Here is a 24,228-nt window from a genome sequence, read left to right as displayed (position 1 = left end):
TAAAAGCTACACCAACATGGATATGGCTCTAGAAAGGGAAAGAAGACCTTTTTAGTGAAGTTTTCATCACAAACAGTATACAGTACAGTAGTAAAAATCCCATATCCATGTGGCATGCAGGATAAGAGCCTGGGCTTCCTCAGGATCATAATCATCACTCTCTACAATCAGAGAACCAGAACATTTTTGCAGATTACATTTTTTTTCTTTTACAAAACATGAGGTCCACTAAGCTTTTTCTGAAAAAAATAATAGGAAACAACAGTTATCCAACCTGAAAGCAGAACCAGTTTAACGTATGAGTAGAAAGCATAAAAGCTCGTTTAATTCAGTAACTAATAAAAAAATGTTTTATTTCTTAACAGATATTGATACTATACAGTTTTCATTTTCCGCTTATTATTTTTTAACCAAGAAGTCCAGTTACACTCCAAAGCTGTGGTTAAAGGGCTTGAATCCCATCGAGGGCCAGAAAGATAAGAGGTTTTATGCATTATTAAGGATCAATCAAAATTCAGCACTTTTCGAAAGGCAAATGAGCAAGCTATAACTGGACAACAAACTCCAAAAGAAAACTCAGTTCAAAGAATTAAGTAATTGTGTCACCACTCAGCATCACACCATGACTGGTAACAATGCACAACACATGCTAGCAGCTCCATGGTAATATTTAAAACAACAGCACTTAGCAATCAGATTGACTGAATGAGATTTACGACCAGAAAAAGGGAGCTTTGCCAAATAATGTATTAGCAACAGTGGATACGCAATCGTGAACCACAGGCTTGCAAGTACGCAACTTTATAATTAAAGATACAATAGACACACGAGACACAATATATATATATAGGCAAATACCCTCTAGGGGTATTTTCATCATTTTACTCTTCTGCTATTTTATTACATGGTATCAGAGCCAAGAATTTCTTCTTGGCATTTTGTCTCTTTTGGTTCTTGCGATTTTTTGGTTCGAGTTTGTGCTTCGTGAAGTATTCATGATCGTTGTGTGGCTTGGATTCAAGATAAAATTAGACCTAGTATGTATCTTATATCTTTAAATATTTCTTGTGTTATCTTTTTCATGCATTATGCATGAGGAATCACTTATTTTCTCTAATCCTTAAATATATATATGTTGGTCTTTTTTATCAAAACAAAAAAGCTTGGAATGTTTTTTTATTATTGTTGGAATTGTTCTTATAAGGTTTATTTTTTTAATCTTGTGAAATTAGATATATGTATGTTTTTTGAAATCATGTTTGAATCTTAATTTTTTTTAAAACTTGCTTTATTTGATATATATGTATACAATTTTGTATGCTTGAGCATTTGTTGGCTTTTGTTCTATTATTGAACTTTGCTTTGTTCTTTCTTGAAAAATTGTCATATATTTTAAAATAATTTGAGAATTTTTAAAATAATGGTGTTGTGTGTATTTTATAAGTATGATCTTATGAAATTTTGCTTAAACTTGTTTTTAACTTTTCTCTTTACTCTTGGTGCATTAAAAGTAGCATATGAAGTGTTATAAATTATGATCTAGCTTATGAAAAAAATAATAATAATAATTTTCATATTGATAATTGATCCTTATGCACTTATGATTGCCTTACATGACGAATAAGATTTTTATTCGTGCATAAGGTATTGAGCATAATTTTTTATGGAAAGTCATTCACTTTAATAAATGCCTTTTATGGTCCTTTTGTGGGACAATAGTTATGATATTGGGTATTTCTTTTATTGGTCTTTTTTGTGGTCCTTATGATTATGATATTTTCTTAGTTTCATGGTTCCTTAATGAACATTATCTTACATGTTTTGCATGGGATTTAAATCTTTAACTTAGTTTTTAATAAAATATTAGGTTGAGAATCATGAGAAACTTCTTTGTATTTTCCCTTTGTGGGTGTTATAAGTGTTTCTCTCGTGGTTCACTTTAGTACTTGCCCATTATTGATGGATGTGTTTGTCCACTTAGATCTTTGGTGAACATGTATGATCTTGATTAAAGACTTTTGATTCATTGCAAACTTGTTATTTATAAAATATAAATTTTTATATTGTGCCCTTAGTGCCTTAAATCTATCACTTGCATATATGCTTAAATTTATTCCTATGCATGTCTTTTGTATAAGATATGTGGCTTTAAGTTATTTAGACTATTGCATATACATGAGTTCTTTTAATCTCGTTTTGAGTATCCATAATTAGTTGTGCTCGAGTATGTACTTGGTTTTCTATATAGTTCTTTGAGAATCTCTATATATGTTTTGGTCCTCTTGAATGTTATATGGCATTGATTGTCTCATAGTAGACTTGTAATCTAGATTGAACTATCTCTATATAGCTTGCTTATATTAACAATGCTTATTATTGCATTACATATGATTAGATCAATTGACATCTCGTTGTGCATATGATCGCATTATATTCAGTCTAAGTTTTCTATCTACCATTATTGGAATTGATTTGAAAAATTATTTTTTTAAATCAGTTCTTATATTTGAACTCACTTATTTGGAAAATGATTTCCGTAAGTATTTGTCTTTTTATGGCATTTGTTGTGTCCATCACAGAATTTTATGTGATGCATCATTTCTCTTGGCCTTGTTATTGTTGAACCAAGAGTTTGTTTGTGGGGGTGAGTTGGGTGCACCTCAGTTATGTCAGTTTAGATTGTCAACTTATAGTTTGGCTCTAACAGATAATTGTTTGACCTTTGATTTTATGAGTATATCACTCTCTTTTTTTCATTATTATGTTGGATGCTCATAATTATGTTTATTTGTGATGGCTATCTATTTTTTAAACCATGGTATTTTGAAATATTGTACAAATTCATAGAATTAGTTTGTTTTCTTTACAAGCTCTCTTACCTCTTGTGTTTTCTCTTATTATGCCTCTTACTTAAGTGTCATTTTATGTAGACAAGAAATTTTTATTCACACTTTATGTGTTTTTAGCCCATTAGTGGCATTATGATTATATTTAGACAAGAGATGTTTATTCACACCTTCATGTGTGATTTTAGCACATCGTTGGCATTGTGATTATGCTCTTGTTCTAGTCGTTGATACACTTGTTATGGTTGTCATTATATGTTGACAAAAGATGTTTATTCACACCTTTGTGTGTGATTTTAGCTCATCATTGGCATTGTAATTATAATCTTGTTTAGTCTTTGATACACTTGTTTTGAGTGTCATTATATGTAGACAAGAAATGTTTTCAATATCGAGAGTTATGTTAATTATGTTTTTGTACAAGTAGCTGATACACCTGAATTTTGAGGTTTGGAGGTCTAGTGAGGTGATTACTTGTAGTAGTTGAACTATTGTTGAAATTTGCAAGTATCATTCCCTTTGTTATATGGGATTTTTTAGAATCTCTCCATGAAATTTCAAAATGTTTTCTACTTGCGTTTCCTTATAGGGAAAAATGTTTATTGATAAAAATTTTATGGATTTTGCATGCTTGTGATGTTTAATAAAAATCTTATTCTTTATATTGTGAGCCTTCTTGCATGTACCCCTTCATGGGTGTTGAGAGTGTGTTCCTTATGAAAACACTTGTGTGTTGTCTACTTGATATTGGTGGACATTTTTGTTCGCAATTGAAGGTTGTTTGATTCTTTACATTTGTGCATTTTATTGATAAAAATAGTTATTTTTATTGTCGTCTTATGTGCATTAGATATGCTTTAATTACATGGATATATATGTGTGTTTCATATTGATTATCTTGTTCATATTGTTGCATGCATAAATTTAATCAACTCCTCTTTTGTTGAGGGTTCTTTTTAGTGATATACTTTATATGCATGTTTTTAATATAAATTGATGATTTGTTTTAATTGAATAGTTTTTCTAAAAAAAAAGAATATTATTAATACATCATTGTTTATCCCATTTTTATAATGAATATGTTTTTTTGGTGATTAAGTTCCCTTATGATCAATATTTTTTCTTGAAAAATATGTTGATTTTGAGTTTATGATTGTCTAAATTTGATTTCATAAAAATTTCTGTTTTTAGGTATGCTCCTATATTTTTTAATGCTCATCTAATATTTGTAAAAATTATCACTACTTTGCTTAAAAAAATTTCCTTTAGTGTTATTCTTGTTCAATATATATATATATATATATATATATATATATATATATATATATATATATATATATATTGTTTTGAAACTTCATAACTATTTGGATAGAATACCTTTTTTTTGTAGTTGGGACCTTTGTTTTGTTTTCTCTACAGGTTCTTAAAGATGCGATGGATTGAGAAAGGAATATCTTTGATGCATCATAAAGATGGAGATAGCCGATGAAGGCAATTAGGGATGATCACTAATAAAAGACATTTGAAGACATGTATTTGCAAAACTCTCTAATATGTCATAAAGAGGAGATTTCCATTGAAGCCACTTAAAGATTTGAATCCTTCTCATTGAATCTAAGTTGTATTTCCAAGTTTTCGATATATCTCATCGTAAGTTTGAGGGGGAGTCTTAAGTTGTATATATATATATATATACATATATATATATAATAGGTAAATACCCCTAGGGGTATTTTCATCATTTTACTCTTGTAATAGTATTGTAAATTAGGAACAATTTTTCTCTTATTTATTTTTTATCTTTTTATTTAATGTCTTTTTTGTAAAAATCATGTGCTCTATGGTCAAAAGACCATAGAGTCGTTGGGGGTCCCCAATGGTCACATTTGTGACCGTTGGAAACTCCCACCGACTCTATTGGGAGCTCCCCAATAAAGCCCCATGCTCTCCATTTGTGTATATATAGGAGTTGAACTCTTCTCTTCTAACTAATGCTTCTCTTAGGCATTTATGCTCAATAAAGATGAATATTTTATACTTTATGTTTTTCTATTTAGTTTCTTAATGTTTTATACGCACTTAGTGCTTGTGTTGTTGCCCCTTGTTGGATATTGTTTTGTCATACAGTAGACTTGTGCTTTTGTGCTTGTGCACGTTGTAATCATTATCTTGTAAAGTCCTTATGATGCAGAGCAGGATGAACCTGGGTTCATACAACGTGACTCACGTAGGGGACTGGATTTGCACTCTGGGAATCGGATCCAAGCAGTGGATCCAATTCCCATATTGGTTCCAAGACATGGGGGGGAGGTTCCACTGTGTACTCATGCCAGGCAAGCACAAAGAGTACGGGTCGGACAGCTCCAAATCCAACATCATGTCGGAGCAGCATCGGGTTCGACCCCGCACCCGATACCCGGATCCAACCAAAGTCTTTAAAAACCCCTCTAGGGTTTCGTGCGCAGGTAGAGAACGTTGAAAAATCCCAGCAACTTTTCCCTTTCAGCAGTTTTCCTTTTCAGCCTGTTTTGCTTGTCTTTTATTTGCAGCGTCGTTTTTTCCTATTTCTTGCATTCAACCATACTTTTCTTTACTGTTTCAGTCTATTGCTACTGCATTCCATATTGACGTATTCATTGTTCTACTAGCATATTGGTTTACCGTTCTTTACTTTCATTATAATCGTTTATTAATTCCAAATAAGGTTGTTGCTCGATCGATTGAACCGAGCCTTTGTCAATGCCATCTTGATACCACACGAGTGATTTTGGAAGGAGACTCCAGCGTCTGTCCATTTGAGAACGCTGATCCTGTCACGGCAATAATAGCCTCAGCGTTCGGCAGGCACGCGACAGCGTCAGATCCTTGCGGGGTGATTTGTTCTTTCTGTCGTTGTGCCGAAGAGAAGCAAGTCGAATTCGAATATCGCTTAAGCGTCGCACCCCCTGCATCAAAGTGGTATCAAAGCGGGCGTCCACCTTCATCAGCGAGATGACACTTGAAGCGGGGACCGATCCGGCACCAGGCGAGAAGCGTGAGGAGATTGGCAGCGAAGATCCAATGCTGCGCGTGATGGACGTGCTGACGAAAATCCAAGAGAATATGTTGCGCATGAATAGAGACATCGCTGGCATGTCGAAGCTGGATGGGTTTGATGAGCGTTTAACAGCCCTTGAATCACCCAGGGAACAGCACGCAGCAACAGGCGTAGATCTGGTGGACGGCGCAACTGCAAGCTTTGAGCCCCAATTTTTCTGAATCCTGTCAACCGACAGGAACCCAGCATGGTTGTGCCGCTGCGTTCTCGTCAGCTCCGATGCCCACCACCGATCCGGGTACTCTCCAGTTGCACCAGGGAGTCTCGATAAGCGACACCCCCCTGTGGGGGTACCTCAACCAAGGCAGCGAACCCCTGCAACTGCGTCGCAGGTCAGACCGGTCCTGCAGGGGCCCAACGTCATGCTGGATCCACCTGCAGGTTCGGGCCCTGAGTATCAAAACCATGCGATCACGTCGCAGGTCGGCCCGAGTCAACGGGACCCCAGCATTACACTGGGTCCACCTGTAGGCCCGGGCTCGTGGCATCCAGCCGTACCTCAGGCCGAGTCGGGACAACAGGGCCCCAGCGTCACGCTGGGTCTTCCGTCGAGACCAGTTCTATCAGCCTGACCTGGGAAGGAAACCTTATACCCCCCTGACCCAGTGCGTGGAGGTCCAGTGACAGTGTACCCGCGCACTGGAGCAGAAGGGCCCCTTTTGAGTGGGTCGAACCCAAGAGGGTCCAGTCCAGCCTTCACTTCTGCAGGACACATGCCTGGTTCGCTGGGACCATCCCTTGGGTCTCAGGGAGCGAGTCTGGGTCTAGAACCCCTTCACCTGGCCTACCCAGTTGGGTCCGATTCGCAGGCTGCATCGAACCAGATCCAACCCGTTAATTTTTATCCCCAAAATGGACCCAGTGCCGACCCAGACCCATATCGGACCCAGACGGAGCTCTAGTTTGGATTTGAACTGGGTCACAACCAGACCCATAATCATATGGATCGCGGATCGAGTTCAAACCAAGCCTCTTATCCCCACAACTCGATCCTCGATCCAACCTATCCAAATCTGGGTTCGACGAGTAATTCAGGACTTGACCCAATCCAGATCCAATCGGGTCATTCATCCCAGTATTACACTACCAAAAACCCGCACCCTTACCAGGCCCAAGCCTTTAACCCAACCCAAATCCAGAATCCCGTACCAAACCCAATCCACTACCCCTACCCTAATCCAACCCATAACCCAGACCTATACTATCCCATTCCTACCCACCTAGAGCCCGAGACCCGACAGCCCCATCCCCCTTACCTTGGACCTCTTGTCATACCGGTGCCACAACGTCGGCCACAGGTGGCTCCCGCCCATGGGCCAGCCAGACCGAGGCAGATTCAGCAGGGACCGGCGCGACCAAAGCGCCGACAACAGGTCGTCGGAATTCGCCAACCCCAGCAGCCAAGCGAACCAAACCACGAAGATGGAGCAGTGTGGGATGATGACACCTTCTGGAACGAGCATCCTGCAGGGATGGTGGGGGCCCGACAGCAGAGCGTACCTCCACATATGGGGTGAAGTTAGAGCTTCCAGAGTTCGCAGGTCGGTTCGATGCAGAGCAGTTCTTTGATTGGTCATATGTCGTCCAATTCTTCTTCGACTATCACGATGTCGCTGAGCACCGTCGTGTCTCCCTAGCCTCTACTCGGTTGAGAGGCCTAGCACAGATATGGTGGGTTGAGATGCAGAGGTCGAGGGAGCGACAGGGATTAGAGCGTGTACATACTTGAGAATAGATGCAGCAGTTGATGCAGTCTAAGTTCGTGCCGTCAGATCACGCTGAGAGAGCCTACAAGGAGTACCTGACCCTGCAGCAAGGCACCAATATTGTGGCGGATTATACTGCTGAGTTTCATCGTCTTTCCCTACGAGTGCAGATCGAGGAGACCGACCGCCAGCGGGTCACGAGGTATATTTTTGGTCTTCGTCCTGCTATTTCTGACGACTTCAGTTATATCACAATCGATTCATTAGATCAGGCTAGTAGTTATACCGTGAATGTGGAGAAGAAACTGAAAAGAAGGCAAGAACATAGGACTTCCCGTAGTGACCTGTCCAGTCAACCCAAGTCGAGTTTCCCAATCAGGGGAGCAAGCTCCCCTAAAAAAGAAGACTCGAAGTCCACCCCAGGAGTCGACCCTAGCAAAACCGATCTGTCTGGACCCGCATACCACACCAGATCCAAAGGTCAGTCCAATGAGTCTACCATTCGTTGCTTTAGGTGCCAAGAGTTAGGTCATGTTGCGTCCAAGTGTCACACCGCGAGTAAGAACACCCATTTAGTAGAGGGCCTTGTCGAGTCTGCATCTGATAGTGAGAGCGAGGGTGAGACACCTGTTGAGGAAAATGACGGGATGAAAGTCGTAGAGTTCGATGGCAGCCTTGAAAACTTGTTAACCATCCGCCATGTTTTGACCACATCCCGAAAGTCGACCCCGACAAAATGGTTGCGGAATAATATTTTTAGAACCCGATGCAACTGTGAGGGGCACGCATGTAATGTTATCATTGATATTGGGGCATGCGAGAATACGGTGTCCGAGAGTCTTGTGTTCGCCTTGAGTTTAAAAACAGAAAAATTGTCCCAACCCTATAAAATGGCATGGTTCAAAAAAGGGAACGAGGTACCCATCACCCTGCGTTGCCTAGTTCGATTCTCCATGGGGGAGCATTACCACGATGAAGTGTGGTGTGATGTGGCCCCTATGAGTGAGTGTCACATCCTTTTGGGGCGTCCTTGACAGTTCGACCATAAAACCATTCATGACGACCGTATGAACACGTACACATTTGTTTTTCGGGGCCACAAGATAATTCTTCTTCCCACCAAGGAGCTCGGGCTTCCCCGGCTCGCGGACCTATTAAACTGATCTTACCTCCTTGAGCTGCCCGAAAATTAGCACTTTCCTCCTACATTTACTGTACATGATCTAAATGCTTACTGTGAGAACAACAAGTCGTCAGAGCCGACTTTTTCCCAACCAGGGGAGAATGATGCAGAGCAGGATGAACCTAGGTTCATACAACGTGACTCACGTAGGGGACTGGATTTGCACTCTGAGAATCGGATCCAAGCAGTGGATCAAATTCCCATATTGGTTCCAAGACATGGGGGGGAGGTTCCAGTGTGTACCCATGCCAGGCAAGCACAGAGAGTACGGATCAGACAGCTCCAAATCCAACATCATGCTGGAGCAGCATCGGGTCCGACCCTGGACCCGATACCCGAATCCAACCAAAGTCTTTAAAAACCCCTCTAGGGTTTCGTGCACAGGCAGAGAATGTTGAAAAATCCCAGCAGCTTTTCCCTTTAAGCAGTTTTCCTTTTCAGCCTGTTTTGCTTGTCTTTTATGTGCAACGTCTTTTTTCCCTATTTCTTGCATTCAGCCATACTTTTCTTTACTGTTTCAGTCTATTGCTACTGCATTCCAGATTGACGTATTCATTGTTCTACTAGCGTATTGGTTTACCGTTCTTTACTTTCATTGTAATCGTTTATTAAATTCCAAATAAGATTGTTGCTCGATCGGTTGGACCGAGCCTTTGTCATTGCACGTTGTCATTGCCATCTTGATACCGCACGAGTGATTTTGGAAGGAGCCTCCAGCGTCTGTCCATTTGGGAACGCTGATCCTGTCACGGCAATAATAGCCTCAGCGTTCAGCAGGCATGCGACAGCGTCAGATCCTTGCGGGGTGATTTGTTCTTTCTATCGCTATGCCGAAGAGAAGCAGGTCGGATCCGAATATCGCTTAAGCGTCGCACCCCCCCTGCATCACCTTAGTGGCATTGTTTTTGTATTTTCCACTATTTTATTACATAAACATAGGAAGATTATAAAATATTGTTTCCTTGTGTTAGGCCCAAAGTTACCGGAAGCTTCTTAATTAGGTGGGAGACCGCTTCCCAAAAAACTGGCTTCAAAAACACGATACTCCTCACTTCAAAAACGTGATCAGAATCTTGATTCTCCCATGCTTCTCCTATTCTTTCTCCACGCTTCATCTATTTTTCTTATATGTTTTCTCACTCTACTTTTCATATTTTTATGTGTTTCTTCTCAGGCTTCTCACTCACTTCTATGTGCTTTTTCTAAATTGCAATCATCATTTTTAGATTTTGTTAAAAATTTAATTCTTACACTAAAAAATCATGAAATCTAAGAATAATCACTTTTATTTTAGTTATTTGCATTGCATTTTGATTCTCATTCAAATCTTGTATTGTTTTTTTTATTCCTCATTTCTCGGTTCCTATACATTTTAAAATGCATCGCTTCTCGCTTCCTGCATTGTTTCCCACTTTCGCTTCCTAGTTTGGCAACCTTGGTTAGGCCACAAGACACTCCTTATCCCAAAGTACAATTACCTTATAATGGTGCTAATGCATCAGATTCAAGTCCCTTTCTGGTACTGAAATAAGACAATGACAATGAACTCAAGCATCTGAATTATGAACAATAATTATTTTATACTAAACTCGACAAAAAGCCCTTTCCCCATTTCCCCACTTAAACAAGACAAGAATGATAGATACAGGAATATTCCATGGCTTTCAACTACTGTCATGTTGAAAAATATGATGGCAAGATCAATTAAGTCAAGAAGATGATAAACATCACATTGGCATATCAACCAAGAAGGGACATGCACTTTGTTTGGTTTTAGAACTACCCAGAGGTTAAACCACTGAAAAGTCATGTCTAATTCTATAGAAATATGTTCTGACCTTCAAAACATATGTAAAGGGAAAAAAGGATCTCCAAGGGCAAAGCACCTCAGACTTAGGGAAAAGCAAAATAAAATTACAATAAAAAATTTGCAGTGGAGATAAATAAGCGAAATAGTCCAGGCCACAGAGTTCTAAAATTTAGAAAAATGATCAGTAGCATGCGTTTCAAAAGAAATTTTGCTTTATTTTGTTAATGATGATGAGCTTTAGTCACAAGTTCCTACAAATCCCATTCTAATCATAAGTCTAGCTTGGAATCAAATGAAAATTCATGGGGGTTGCTTATCAATGAACTCGTACTTTGTGCTCTCATTACTTCTAATTTCAGGAAATAAGAGTAATTATCACGGAGGGCTATGTAGCCTACACAAACCTCCAAAACTTTTCTTTTTTCCATAAAACCAAAAGGGGAAAGGAAAATCCCAAACAATATTGATAGAAAAATAATACAAAATTCAACTCACGTAAGGATGATTCTTGAAAAAGAGTATATATAGTATATCTAGAGAAGGCCTACCAGTTCACAAAACCCACACCCTCTCTTTATCCCTCCCCGACAAAAAGGATCAACAAAAGCTGCATAAAAGTGTTTCCATTTACTATTCTTGTCATTACGACATAAATTATGATTACAACTTTCCTTGAAAATAACAACGAAGAGGTGCTTGTGAAGACTTTATGTTATCACCAGACTCTAAGGCAGTGACAAAATGCCATAGCTGGGGTAAAAAAGGTGAAGCATGAATCAGGAAGTCATCCACCCTAGAAAGCATTCAAGAAAGGATACTTTCCAAATACTACAGCAACAGGAAACAGAAGCACACAAATGAGGTGTGCTACAATCCCTAAATGGCATGGGCCAGCAGCTTAAGACAACCTCAACCATGATCATCTGTTTGTAAGCAAGGAGGGATCACTTAGAAGAACTCAAATGATAGCCATTCACATCATGATTCCCAGGAACACAAACTGCTCATTCCAGTATGTTTTAATTACTCCTTTGTCTCAATACGTACATCATTGGCACATGAAACCTGACACCTCTCTCTACCTTTGCTTGTTACTTTTAACAAAGCTTCCCTACTTGTTTGATTATCAGGGATGGAAAGCACCATGTTCACAAGTCTTAGGATACAGACTTCCATTAGAATAGTTTTTCTAAGCTGCCCAACTAATAAGTGCCTGACAGCAGGTGACTAGTCACCTCCACTTATCATCAGGCAGACACCATGCAGAGATTACTCAATCACACAAGTTGTCAAGCCTCAGTCATCCCATGTTCAGATAACTCGATGCCTACCCTCCATTTTAGTTTTTCAAGATCTCATCCACTCAAAAGTAAAACCATCCACACAAATTTACATCAAACGCTACACTCCAACTACAGAGAGGATTCTTCTGATTCACTGTTCAGCTTAGTTTGATTGCCAAGCTACTAGCATGTAGTAGCACAATGCATTCTCCAATGATTGATGCAATTTCCATAGTTCAGATATCAAGGAAATGACCTAAGAGCAACACAACTGAAAACTTCGTTAGGAATACCATAACTGAGAAGCACCATGTCGTGGTCTGCAACAAAACCTTTATCAGCAGTTCTGATTAAACTGCTACTCGGAAAAAAAACTTGCAACGACAGAATTGATAGCTGATGCAAAGCAGAAAGGGCATTAAGAGGCCAGATTATCAGTGATGCCACTTATTTTGCTCAAAAGCACTTCCAATCAACAGAAAGACCACTCTTGTAGAGAGGCAACCCAGAGAGACAGAATTCCAGAAGATGACTGTCTGATTCTTGATATAAAATAAGCATTAAAATATTTATGCTCCCACTCTCAATGTGAAATTTCGCCTTATAAAGCCACAATTGATGTTTCTTGTTGCCATAGCTTCCAAGATATATGTATCCACATGCTAAAATTTGTCTCAAACGTTTGGTATGCCAACCCAGACGCAGAATCAGAAGCATCCATGCTCCCATTGTCAAGGCCTGACTACACACTTCTCATGGACAAAGTTTCTCTGCAAACTGCAAAATTCAGAGTTCAAATAGCACTTAAGCCTTCTTTCAGAAAGAAACTGACCCAGTGGGCCTTTAGAAATCCAGTGGTTCAGATATCCAAAATCAAGGTTGAACACTTAGAAAATGGATAGAAAGTAATAGTCAGCCAAGAGACTGAGACCTGGAATGCCACAAAGAGTACAAATGCAAGGTAACACATATCCTGAGAAAAAGGTTTTGATCAGGACTTGCCCACTGTTTTTGAAGCTGGAATTATCAAACAATAGGACCAGTAAGAACAAGCTGAGAAGATGATATCAGAAGCATATGGAAGTAAGAAAAATAATGCAGCAGAATACGAAAAAAAAAGAAATGGCTATAAGAATGCAGGTTAAACCCTACACTTTGAACAGTTGGTTGCTTGCACCAAGTGCCAAAACCTGTAATCAAAACCAGGCAAAAAATAGATGTCTAGATTACTGTGACTAAGATATTTCATGATATTCTAAACTATTGGTACCACGGTATTCAAAATAATGGATAAAATTGAACCTCCAAGAATTAACGTGAAAAATCTATGCATACCAAACCTTCTCACCTCAGAAATCATGACAAACTTAAACTACAGGTAGATATCAATATTCTATAACAGATTAAACCAAGTAAGTTGCAAGACCCTCTGTGACTTGATGCCATCAGTAAAGGAAGTCCATAGGCCAGGACAAGATTATTGTAATCTTCTATAGCATTGTAATCTTCTATAGCCAAAAGAATCTCCAAAAGGAGGCGACTCCAAATTCTCCAACTGAATTCAAGATTGTTAAGGTTATCTGAAAACTTAGATTGGCTATTATTGGAATATATCTTGCACGAGACACCAAGGATGCAGATAGACTGGCTTTACATCAGTTTTCAACATTTATAAACCTGCATAACCAAGAAAACCAACTAGCCTAAGCACAGATATGTCAGTGTCACAATACATTTTCTAATGGTTAGAAAGGTCACCATTACTCTACAGCATGCTACAAGGTCTTGTTGGACAACAAAAAGAAAATTGTCAGCCTCCAAAGCCCCTTCAAAACACCATTCCCATATAAACCTAGTTACAGAGCCATAAGTGAATGGTACAATAACAAGCACAAAGCTTCACAGAGAACAAAGAAAATTTCCAACTCAACTAGTAAGGGAGAAAATTATGTCTTACAAGAACCTATAATTGTAATATCTGATCTCTAATCTCACCATCCATGACAATAGGAATAACAATAATAAGAATAATAATAATTAGAAACAAACTCAGAGGATTGAAAATCTGTAAATAGTGATCCAATACCTTGATAAAGCCAGAAGTGACGGTCTTAGCAAACTGAGTTAAAGGATCAATCCGTTATCAATAACTTTGCTGCAATCAGATCATCACCAAAAAACAATTTTCATGATAAAGCTAGCCACCAATCAACCAATGAATCTACCCAACCAAATGCAACTCCAAAAAGGATTCCAGTGTAGTAAAAAGAAAGAAAAAACATGACCAACAATCAAAGATCTAAAAAACTAAGCAAAATAAAACTGTTTCACAAAAAGAGGGAAAAGAAGGAAAGTAGAAAAGAGAATGATATAAAACAGATAAAATGAAGTGCAACATAATATTCTCAACATTTTCTACATAATAATAATAAAATCATTATTGTTGTTGTTTGTTATGCTGTTGTTAATGGTGATAAACTATTACAAATTTGCAATTAGTATCATAAAAAATAATATAGACCTAAACTTCAAATCTGCCAAGGCAGCAACTTGATACTCCTTCAGCCTCAACACCCAACTCTCTAGGCAAGGACAAATATATGCCATAAACATAATTTAGTAGAAAGCACTATTCTTTTCACATTTTTTCCAATATTTTTGTGGATCTAAACTTACAGATATGATATATACATAGTTTGTTTAAAAGAAAAAAGGGTTTGGATCATTTGTTTGCATCACGCAAACAGATTCTTCAAGGCTTCAAAAATCAATGGCCCATAATGTACCAAATTTCATCACCCAAAAAATCATATTTTTACGTCAAAAGAAAATGATCCAAGGTCCTTAGCAAACAAATCATGCTGAACACATCTATGCAGTCAGATTGAGCGGATACAACTTGCAACTATGATTATCCAACTGGATTGCACAACATAGACAATAGAATCAATAGTTTTGTGCCCTAAATAGCACATAATATTAACCGATATCCATATATATATATAATAATATATATGGGTTAATATTTGGTGCTATTAAAAGCACCAAATTATATGGACTATTGAGCTGAAAATCATAGGTTCTAGATTTTTTTGGTAAATTAAATCTTATGGATGTGGGAAATGAGTTGTGAATCATATGATTGTGACACATAAGCAGGTTTGTTAAGGGCTTTCAAAATTAATGGTCCACAATGCACTAATATTTCATGACTCAAAAAATCATATTTTTAGATTGAGATAACACCATCCAAGGTTTGATTCTTAGCAAGCAAACCTTCTTGAACACATCCATGTGGTCAGATTGAGTTGATAAAGCTTGAACCTTTGATTTTCAGCTTAACAGTTCCATATAATTTGGTGTCTTCAATAGCACTACATATTAGGTGGGTAGCTGCCTACTGCAATCCGTGACTACCACCAACCTACCAAAACCGAATGGGGGTTTTGAGGTGTATTTTTCAAATCTAAACTTGCAGATGCATCCAGAACAAGGTTGTCAGACTAGAAAGGGAAGCAAAAAACGATACCAAAAGCATATGCAATAAGGAAGGCAGTTTAAAAATTATAGGAAGTGAGAAGCAAGCTAACAATTTGAAGGCGAAGTAGGAATAAAAAAGGATGCAATATGGAAAATGAATAAGAATCAAACAAGAAGGAAACAAAAACTAAAATAAAAATTATAACTCTTATATTTCAATGATTTTTATGTAAGAATTAAATTTTTTTTTAAATCTAACAATGACTGTTACTAATTTAGAGAAAGTGTGAAAATGTCTTCAAAGAGACTATATGCACAAGAACACTAAGTTCTCAATGTGGGATGTGTGCACAAAGGCACAAGAAGAACACTTGGAATAAATGTGCACAAAGGCACAACACATACAAAAGATCACAAATGCACAAAGGCATAAAAATAATATAGAATCTTTATTAAAGATGAGAGAGCTTTTGCTAAAAGCTTAGAGAATACAAAGGGGGTGAACCCCAATTTATACAAGAAGTGAGGCCTTGGAGGGGCTCCACTCATAGATGTTGGAGGGGCTCCACTCATAGATGTTGGAGGGGCCCAACGTCTATGTTGTGGGGCCCCCAATGGCTAGGAATAAAGAAAAAATGAAAAATAAAAAGGGGAAAAAGAATTCAGTCATATTCAAAAGGTAAATATGTGCAAAAAGTGAGATGACCGTTTTACCCTTATCGGGTATTACAAAAAATATATATCTATATTTATATGTATATAGATGCGTAGACATATATATAGTTTACATTTTAACATCTCCCTCAAACTTACGGTATGATAACCAAAAGTTTGTCAAGAAGAAAATTAAATCTAGGGGAACAGACTGTCTTAGTAAAGAAGTCAATCAATTGATATTCCGATGTTACATAAGGCAGATCAATGACTTTATTCAGGTATTTTTCTCTAACATAGTGGCAGTCCATCTCAATATGCTTTGTGTACTCATGAAATGTGTGATTCTTGGCAATATATATTGAACTTTTATTATCACAACACAACTTTGTAAGACCTTGAACACAAATCCCCATATCTTTCAGCAACTTCCGAATCCAAACAATTTTTATGGTTGTAGTTGCCATGGCTCGGTACTCAGCTTCAGTAGAAGAAAGAAACACCTTCTGTTGTACCTTCTATTGTTTCTTGCATCTCCAAGAAACCAATGATTCGCCTAAAAAGACACAAAAACCAGTGGTGGAGTGATGGTTATTTCGGTCACCTCCCCAATCAGAGTCAGGATACGCAATTAAATTTAAATCAAAAAATAAAGATAGAAATACTTCCTTATTTATGGTCCCCTTTACATATCTGATAATTTGAAGAATGACACCCATATGAACAGATGTAGGAGCATGCTGAAATTGACTTGCAACATATACTGCATGATAGATATTTGGCCTCGCAATGCTAAGATACATCAATGAACCAACAAGTTGCCTGTAAGGAGTAGGATCTTCTAAATGAATCCCATCATCAATCTTCATTTTTGTTCCTACTCAAATGCAATTCATGCACACAGTTATACAATCATTTCACTCAAGCCTGCCATTAGGATAAAAAACAACTCAAGCATACATGTTTATCTCATCCTATCACCCCATAAAGTACAAGAAAAAAATTGTTATAGTGTAACCCAGAGTTTCTGGTCGAGGAAGCGAGAAGCGAGGCACTTCTAAAATTTTAGGAAGTGGGAAGCGCGGGACGGCTTGGAAGCGACCTAGGAAGTGTCTTGGAAGCGACCTAGGAAGCGTCTAGGAAGCGACTTAGGAAGCGACCTAGGAAGTGAAGAAGGAGGCGACCTAGGATTCGAGTGGGAAGCGAATAAGAATCGAAAGACAAGTGAAAATGTAATTATATATTTTTATTTTATCAAAAAATAAGATTTATATCATCATTGACAAAATAAAACATGTATCTAAGACAATAAATAATATAAGTTGCAATTATCTAACAAATGCATTATATTGCAACTTTCAAGCATTTAAAAAATAATACATCAAGAGAAGATCATAATTCACATTCCTGTTGCAACCATTTAACAAATGCATGCAAGAACAAAATAATGCATTAAGAAAACTAATAAATTTGATTAAAAAACGTACATTTTTCAACGAAAGAATCAAATGACTTGATTGTTGTAAATCTTGTGATCTTTGCAACATAGAAAATAAGAAATCAATAAACTCAAAGATTACGTAGAGATATGGTTAAATTTTTAAGCTATAAAGTCCTACACTGTAAACTATAAGCTATAAATTTCGAAACTGTAAAGTGTAAACTTAAAATTAATATAATCCACTACTTCACTTCATTATGCAAGCTTCAAAATAAAAAGTACATATCAAACCAACAAAATATTACAAGACCATGACAAAAAAAGTAACATAAAAGTTTTTAAGTTGGACTACTCCAACTACATCATCAAAAGAATAATTAAGGATTTAAGAGTTCATTTCATTATCAACAATCAATAATCTATCATCTTTCTCTTCTCCTTCAGGTCAACAATAGATCGAGAATTTTCTGCATCATCACGTCCTTATTGTCCTCCACGACCATGCCTTCTGCTTCTTCCTTCATTTTCTATAATGAATATGTTAAAAAATTAAAATGTTCAAAAACATTAATTTAAAATATAAAAAATACATATATAGAAGAAAGTAAAAATAAAAAACACAAGATCAGCATACCTTGCCTAGGTCTCCTGCTAAAGAAACGATCAATCCGGCCTTGAGGAACTGATAGTCGCTCTTGTATATCTGTACTAGTTCTACTAGCTCTGTTGGATTGATTTGTATCATCCTCAACCTCATTTGTACGTATGATTATTGGAGGCAATGGAGCTCTTGATTGTGCATCTTTGGGTTTGGATTTGAAAATAGTGCTTGATTATTGTGCACTATCATCTAAATCTCTCCAACGCATATCTTCTAATCTCAACGTATTTTTTTCTACAATGGGAAGTTCTAGATTGATATCCCATTTTCGACTAGGTCCTTCTTTGTAGCGATTGTTGCACCTTTTTATAACAAGAATATAAAATATGAATGCTAATAAATAATCAATGATAGAAAAAGAGAAAAAAAAATATCAAAACAAAAGTACAATATTTTAATTATACCTATCAATCAATTGAAGATTGAAATTAATATACACAAGGTATCATCACGATTCTCATTGAGCCTATTTCTTTTAACATTGTGAATATAACTATAGGTGCTTCACACTCTTTCTACAAAAGATGTGCTAATAGGTTGAGATAAAATCTTAATGGCTAATGCTCTTAACTCAGGTGTATCACCACCATAAAAACGCCATCAATTAAGGATCGTCATTGTAGGATTCAATGCATCTATTTTTGCTGCATTTCGGCTAAATCTTCTCCTTCTTGATACAAAAGCTACAAGTTGTGACCTATAAAGTGTAGAGAGCTCTTCATTTCTAGCACATATGACTTCAAGCGCGAGCATTGCACCATCTAAGATATCATTATCCTTTTCAGCAGAAAATTTAACAACTATAACAAGAAAATGCAAATGAAAAAATAAAATAATTAAATTATTAAACTTTAAACTTTATTAAATAGATATAATAAAATTTTTACTAAGAGAAACTCGTTTGACCCCTCCTGCTGTTGGGATCTTGAGATACTCTGACTCGTAATATTTTGGAGTAAACATGTGGGCTAGACTATGGAGAGGCACATTCATTCTATCCTATCTATTTGAGACAATCTTATGAATCTTTTCATACAAATTTGGTTCTTCTTTTAGATTGTCTTTGATTTCTCCCAACATGTTGTCGATGCCTTCATACACTTCACCAATTATAGGGCCTTTCTGTTCACAATTTAATCATCTTATATATGGGTTTTGTAATCAATAATGCTAAACGAATAGAATCCTAATATTTTTCATCCAGAACAGTTGTTTCTGTTGTAACTCTTTTTTTCATAGTCTCTTCAGTGCATGATTGCTTCCACTCGCTTCATCTATCTGTAATGACTGTGAACCTCAAGCTCTCCCTCACATCAAGCAAGCGCTTCAAAGTAGTATAATGTGAAGCAAAACTTGTTTTTACAATCTTTATTAGCTCTATTTTTTCATTGCTTCTAAAGATTGTTAGTGCTTTTGAATGATTTATGATATACTTCACAATTTCTTTACTCCACAAATATGTTTCTCTCAACCAATGAAACTTATGTGCCAAATCCTTGAAGATCAAATTAAGTGCATGCACAACACAAGGTAACCAAAAAATATACTTATACGTTTGTTTTAATTCTTCACCTGTTAACTTGCAATTTGCTGTATTATCTGGAATCACTTGCACTACATTAGAACGCCTCACAAGTTTAAATCTCGTATTAAAAAACTCGACAATATTTGTAGCTGACTGTTGGACATTAGAAAAATCGCTTGCATATAAGAATATCGAGCCAAAACAATTTGATTCAAGTATATTTATCAAGTGTTTGTTCTTGATATTTGTTCAACCATCTGAGACAATGGAAATTCTAAACTCCTCAAACTTTTCTCGAAATTCATTTAACTCCCTGTAAACACACTCTTTCTCACTGCCAATCAACGTTGTTCGTGCTTTTTCATATGATGGGGGTTTATATCCAGACACTTTACTAACTGCAAATATCATTTCTTTCCAATACGGTGATCGAAGCACATTGAAAGGTATGCCATTTGCACACAAAAATCTGATAATTTTATGATCTACGTCATCTCTTTTCTACCTTTTTAAAGGTATCACGAATATCAACTGTGTTTCGGCTTCCACTAGAAGATGTAGTCATACTAATAGGCTTCGGTTTATTTATTCTTGATCTCCTCAGCTCAAATGCACTTAATGAAACCTCCACTCGTTGAACTTGCCTCTTAATTTTTCTTGTCAATTCTGCATTTTTTACAACTACAGGACAAAAGGCAATCCCAACACTTTGTCCCTTTGGAGGTCCCATGAAATATGCAAAACTCAAGTATTTGACCCATGATAAATATTTTTGCAGTGCCTGCACATAAAAACCTGAGTTCCACCTTGCTTTTCTTGCCCACTCGTCTTTTGTTTCAATACATGGTGCCATAGTACCAGGGTTACCGGAAGCGCCTAGCTAAAAGGGGATGCGCGCTTCGGAAGCGCGAAACGTCGCACTTCCGAAGCGTGGGGGGAAGCATCCCCTTTTTTTGGGAAGCGCGCTTCCCTTTAATGGGGGACGTGTTTCCCTTTAATGGGGGACGCACTTCCCTTTAATGGGAAGCACGCTTCCCATCACGCTTCCCCCTAGCTTCCCCCACGCTTTCCCCTCGCTTCCCTTGTTTTTTCAAATTTTTTGTATTTTTTATTTTTTATTTTTATTTTTTTCGCTTCCCCCTCGCTTCCGAGATGCTTCCTGGGTCGCTTCCGAGACGCTTCCTAGGTCGCTTCCGAGACACTTCCCGAATCGGTCCTAAGTGGTCCCACGCTTCCCCGCTTCCTAAAATTTTGAAAGTGCCTCACTTCCCGCTCCCGCTTCCCGTATCGCTTCCTGCTTCCGCTTCCTCAACTGGCAACCATGCATAGTACTGTTTTTTATGCATGCTAGGTGGTTCATCATCTTGGTCATCTTTGGAATAGTAGTCATCTTCCTTATCATAATAATTTTCTTTTCTGTCCTCAAACTGATATGGACAAGCAGAAGACCTCTTACCCTTTCTTGTATTGTCATTCTCAACACCACTAGACGATTCATGCTCCAAATTGCAAAAAGAATCATCATCGTCATCATAATTGTCGTGATTGTAGTTTGTGATGGTCATTAACTAAACAAAGAACAAACAAATATACCTGCATAATAAGCATCATGCAAGAGGTGAAAAATCTATCTATGATTCTATAATATACTATGATGAAGCAAACAAAATTAAAAAAAGAAAAAGAAAAAAAAGAAAGGAAGTTCTTTCAAAAGTTTGCATTTAGGAAAAATGTTAAAGAAAGACAACATAACAATGAAGAAAGACAAAATTCATATTGGCCAACTGTTTCTAGCAATAATGATATTTATTTAAAATTTTAAACTAGCTGCAGCATAAATGAGGATTTAATACTTACCACCTACCACCTACTTCTGCAGGTGCTTGGGAATCCTGTTTTGTGTGAAGAAAATGGTGTTTGGAATGGATATGGGCGAATTTCAACTACATCCTCACAAGGATGTTGAGAAATCCAATCTCATTTCCCATTTTCTTCTTGGCTCCCATCACCCCTCTCATCTCCTCCCACAACACCAGCTCCCAAACAGAGCCTTACCGTTCCAAAGACTTGAAACTTTCACGGAATCACAAACAAAACCAGAACTCCCAATAGCCTCTTAATAAAGTGGCTCAGACCAAGGTTGTTAAATGCGATAAGGCGAAGCGTTGAGCCTGTTATGAAGTGAGGCGTAAGCCTCGAGGCGTTGAAGCGTAAGCTTCGTGATCAAAATAATAAAATATATAATATTAATAAAATAATGAAATTTTAAATAAGAACTACTAATAAACGACAATATAAAATAAATACTACTTTCCTATAATTAACTCGTTTTATTCATTTTCTTATATGCATGCACATGTAAACCACAATTAAGTTAGACTCATAGTGCAAGATAAAACAAGTTATATCTACAATCATGAAATCATATTGAATACATGTGGGGCCATCTCCAAATCGACCTGTTCTAGAAATACCTTCTTTGCACAAAATTTTGTTGTAATAATAAAGTTCAAATGCACAATTAATATAAAATAAGTTAATTCCTCAACTATTGTACAAAACTAGACCATGATAGAAATCAGTGTTTGGATCTTGTTATTCCAACATGTATGTAAGTTTTTACAAGGGTTAAAGCAACATCTTATAATGTAACAAAGTTTCAACCCTTATAAAATCGTATTTTACTTTGAAAAATCATAATTCAATAGTCAATTAGCCGATTCTTACTATTTTGACCATGCTATGGGTTGGGTATGACCCGATTTGGACTCGTACTAAATTTGATAGGGTCAAGGTTTGCCAACAAAGAAAGGAGTCTGATTAACTATTTGGGTCAGACCCATGAAGTCCAATATGGTTTATGAAATTTTATACCAAAAGCAGATCCATCTCGAGTTCCATCAACAATTTTCAATGTAAAAAAATATTATTTATCTGGTTTGGTTTATGTAATCCTTATCGGATCCAAGTATGGTCTTTCTGAAGAAATATCAGATCAGATCCGAATTTGAATGTGATATCGACACTTCCTACTCAGATCCGAGTACGGACTCACCTTTAGAATGTGCATATTTTAAGTATTATATTTGCTGGAAGTAGCTTCTGTTGGATCTGATATTTGATTTGGATTCGACCCACTTACACCCCACTTGGGAAAGCGATCGGGCGAGGCGGTGTCGCCCAACAGTACAAAGGAAAGCTTAACGGTAATGAGGGAGAATGCAAGAAAATGAAAGAATGGCCTGCCCGCTGCTCTCTCTCTCTCTCTCTACAGGCCGAAACCACCATCGCGGGAGAGAGACCTCTGCCAGAGATCGTCCTTCGCCGGAGAGAGAGATCCACTATCGGAGGCTCATGCCAGACTTCCTCCACGGACCACCATTACCGGAGACACCCGAGAGAGAGAGAGAGAGAGAGAGAGAGAGAGAGAGAGAGAGAGAGAGAGAGAGAGAGAGACCCCTTTTTCCCAAGTTCCTCGCTGCACCCTCTGCCCACTATTGCTCCTCCATCACTAGGTTGTCTACGAACCATCTTTCTCAAATCCCTCTTACCTTCCCCTATATCCACCTGATATCTTTACCACCTTCCTCAAAACCCTCAATCACGGAGAAGGACGACTCCCATACCTGAAGGAAGATCGTCAGGCCGTGGGATTCCATAGGTTTTGGCCGCCAGGGGTTTGAGCGATGGGGTTTGATCGATAGGTTTCGATAGTTCTTGATCGCTGGGCGAAAAGGTTTTGATCGACAGGAGTTTGAACGATAGGGGTTTGAGCGCGTACGCCTTAGAAGCGAAGCACACCCATGTGAAGCGTGCGCTTCACCCATGTGAAGCGTGCACTTCGAGCCTGCAAATGCCTCCCTACATCGCCTCGGTTCCTTGAGCTTGCGCTTCGCCTATGAGGCATATGCTTCAGGTACTGAGGTGTTCGCCTCTAACAACACTGGCTCATACACACACAAATAGGTCATCATCGATAGATATGAATGAAAAGAATTGTTTCATATCCACAAGCATTTCAGTTTAGTATAAAATGAAATCTATCATCACAACCACATCCAAAGTTATAGAAGCATCGCAAAAAATTTTGAACAAGCAGGGAGAAGGATTTTATCTCATTGTCATCCTCCCCATGTACAGTAGAAATGATAAACAAGAATCAAATCCCCAGGCCTACAAGGGCCCCACTCATTTGCTAAGGGCGACTTGTGAATGTCACAAGTTGGAAACTGATGCAGCGAGACACCGGCCTTCACCCGAGCTTGAATGTGGAGTTGAAGAGCATGACTCCCACGTCGTGCAATGAACTGAAAGAGGCTCAAATAATAACCCCCTCGAAACACAGGGGTATGAATCTTTATTTTTATTTCAGTAGAGATCAATTGAAATAATGAAATCGGTCTTAACATGATACGATACGAATAACATTAAACTAAGAAGGAACAAGGGATGAATGAAGAATGACTGACAGAAAGAAAAGCAAAACAAAAGACAAAGCTGCTGCAATATTTTTATCTTCTCTGTGCACAAAACCGTAGGAGA

At 37.7% G+C, this 24,228-nt stretch overlaps 1 protein-coding gene across 5 annotated transcripts in view; it reads right to left on the bottom strand.

Annotated features, from left to right (window-relative positions):
• The window catches only part of LOC149842842 (putative E3 ubiquitin-protein ligase ZFP1), a 71,213-nt gene that overhangs the window by 26,502 nt on the left and 20,483 nt on the right, over window positions 1-24,228 (bottom strand). For 3 of the 5 annotated variants that reach the window (XM_089999479.1, XM_089999480.1, XM_089999481.1), the window contains exon 2: window positions 14,012-14,080. The exons of the other annotated variants lie outside the window; for them this stretch is intronic. The gene's annotated coding sequence lies outside the window, so the exon portion shown is untranslated. The remainder of the gene's footprint in view (window positions 1-14,011; window positions 14,081-24,228) is intronic. 5 annotated transcript variants of the gene reach the window in all.

This window comes from Nuphar pumila, chromosome 3 (assembly GCF_984573655.1).
Source record: "Nuphar pumila chromosome 3, dmNupPumi1.hap1.1, whole genome shotgun sequence".
In the NCBI taxonomy this organism is placed as follows: Eukaryota; Viridiplantae; Streptophyta; class Magnoliopsida; order Nymphaeales; family Nymphaeaceae; genus Nuphar; species Nuphar pumila.
Note: the sequence above shows the minus strand (reverse complement) of the source record. Positions and strands in the feature narration are given on the sequence as shown.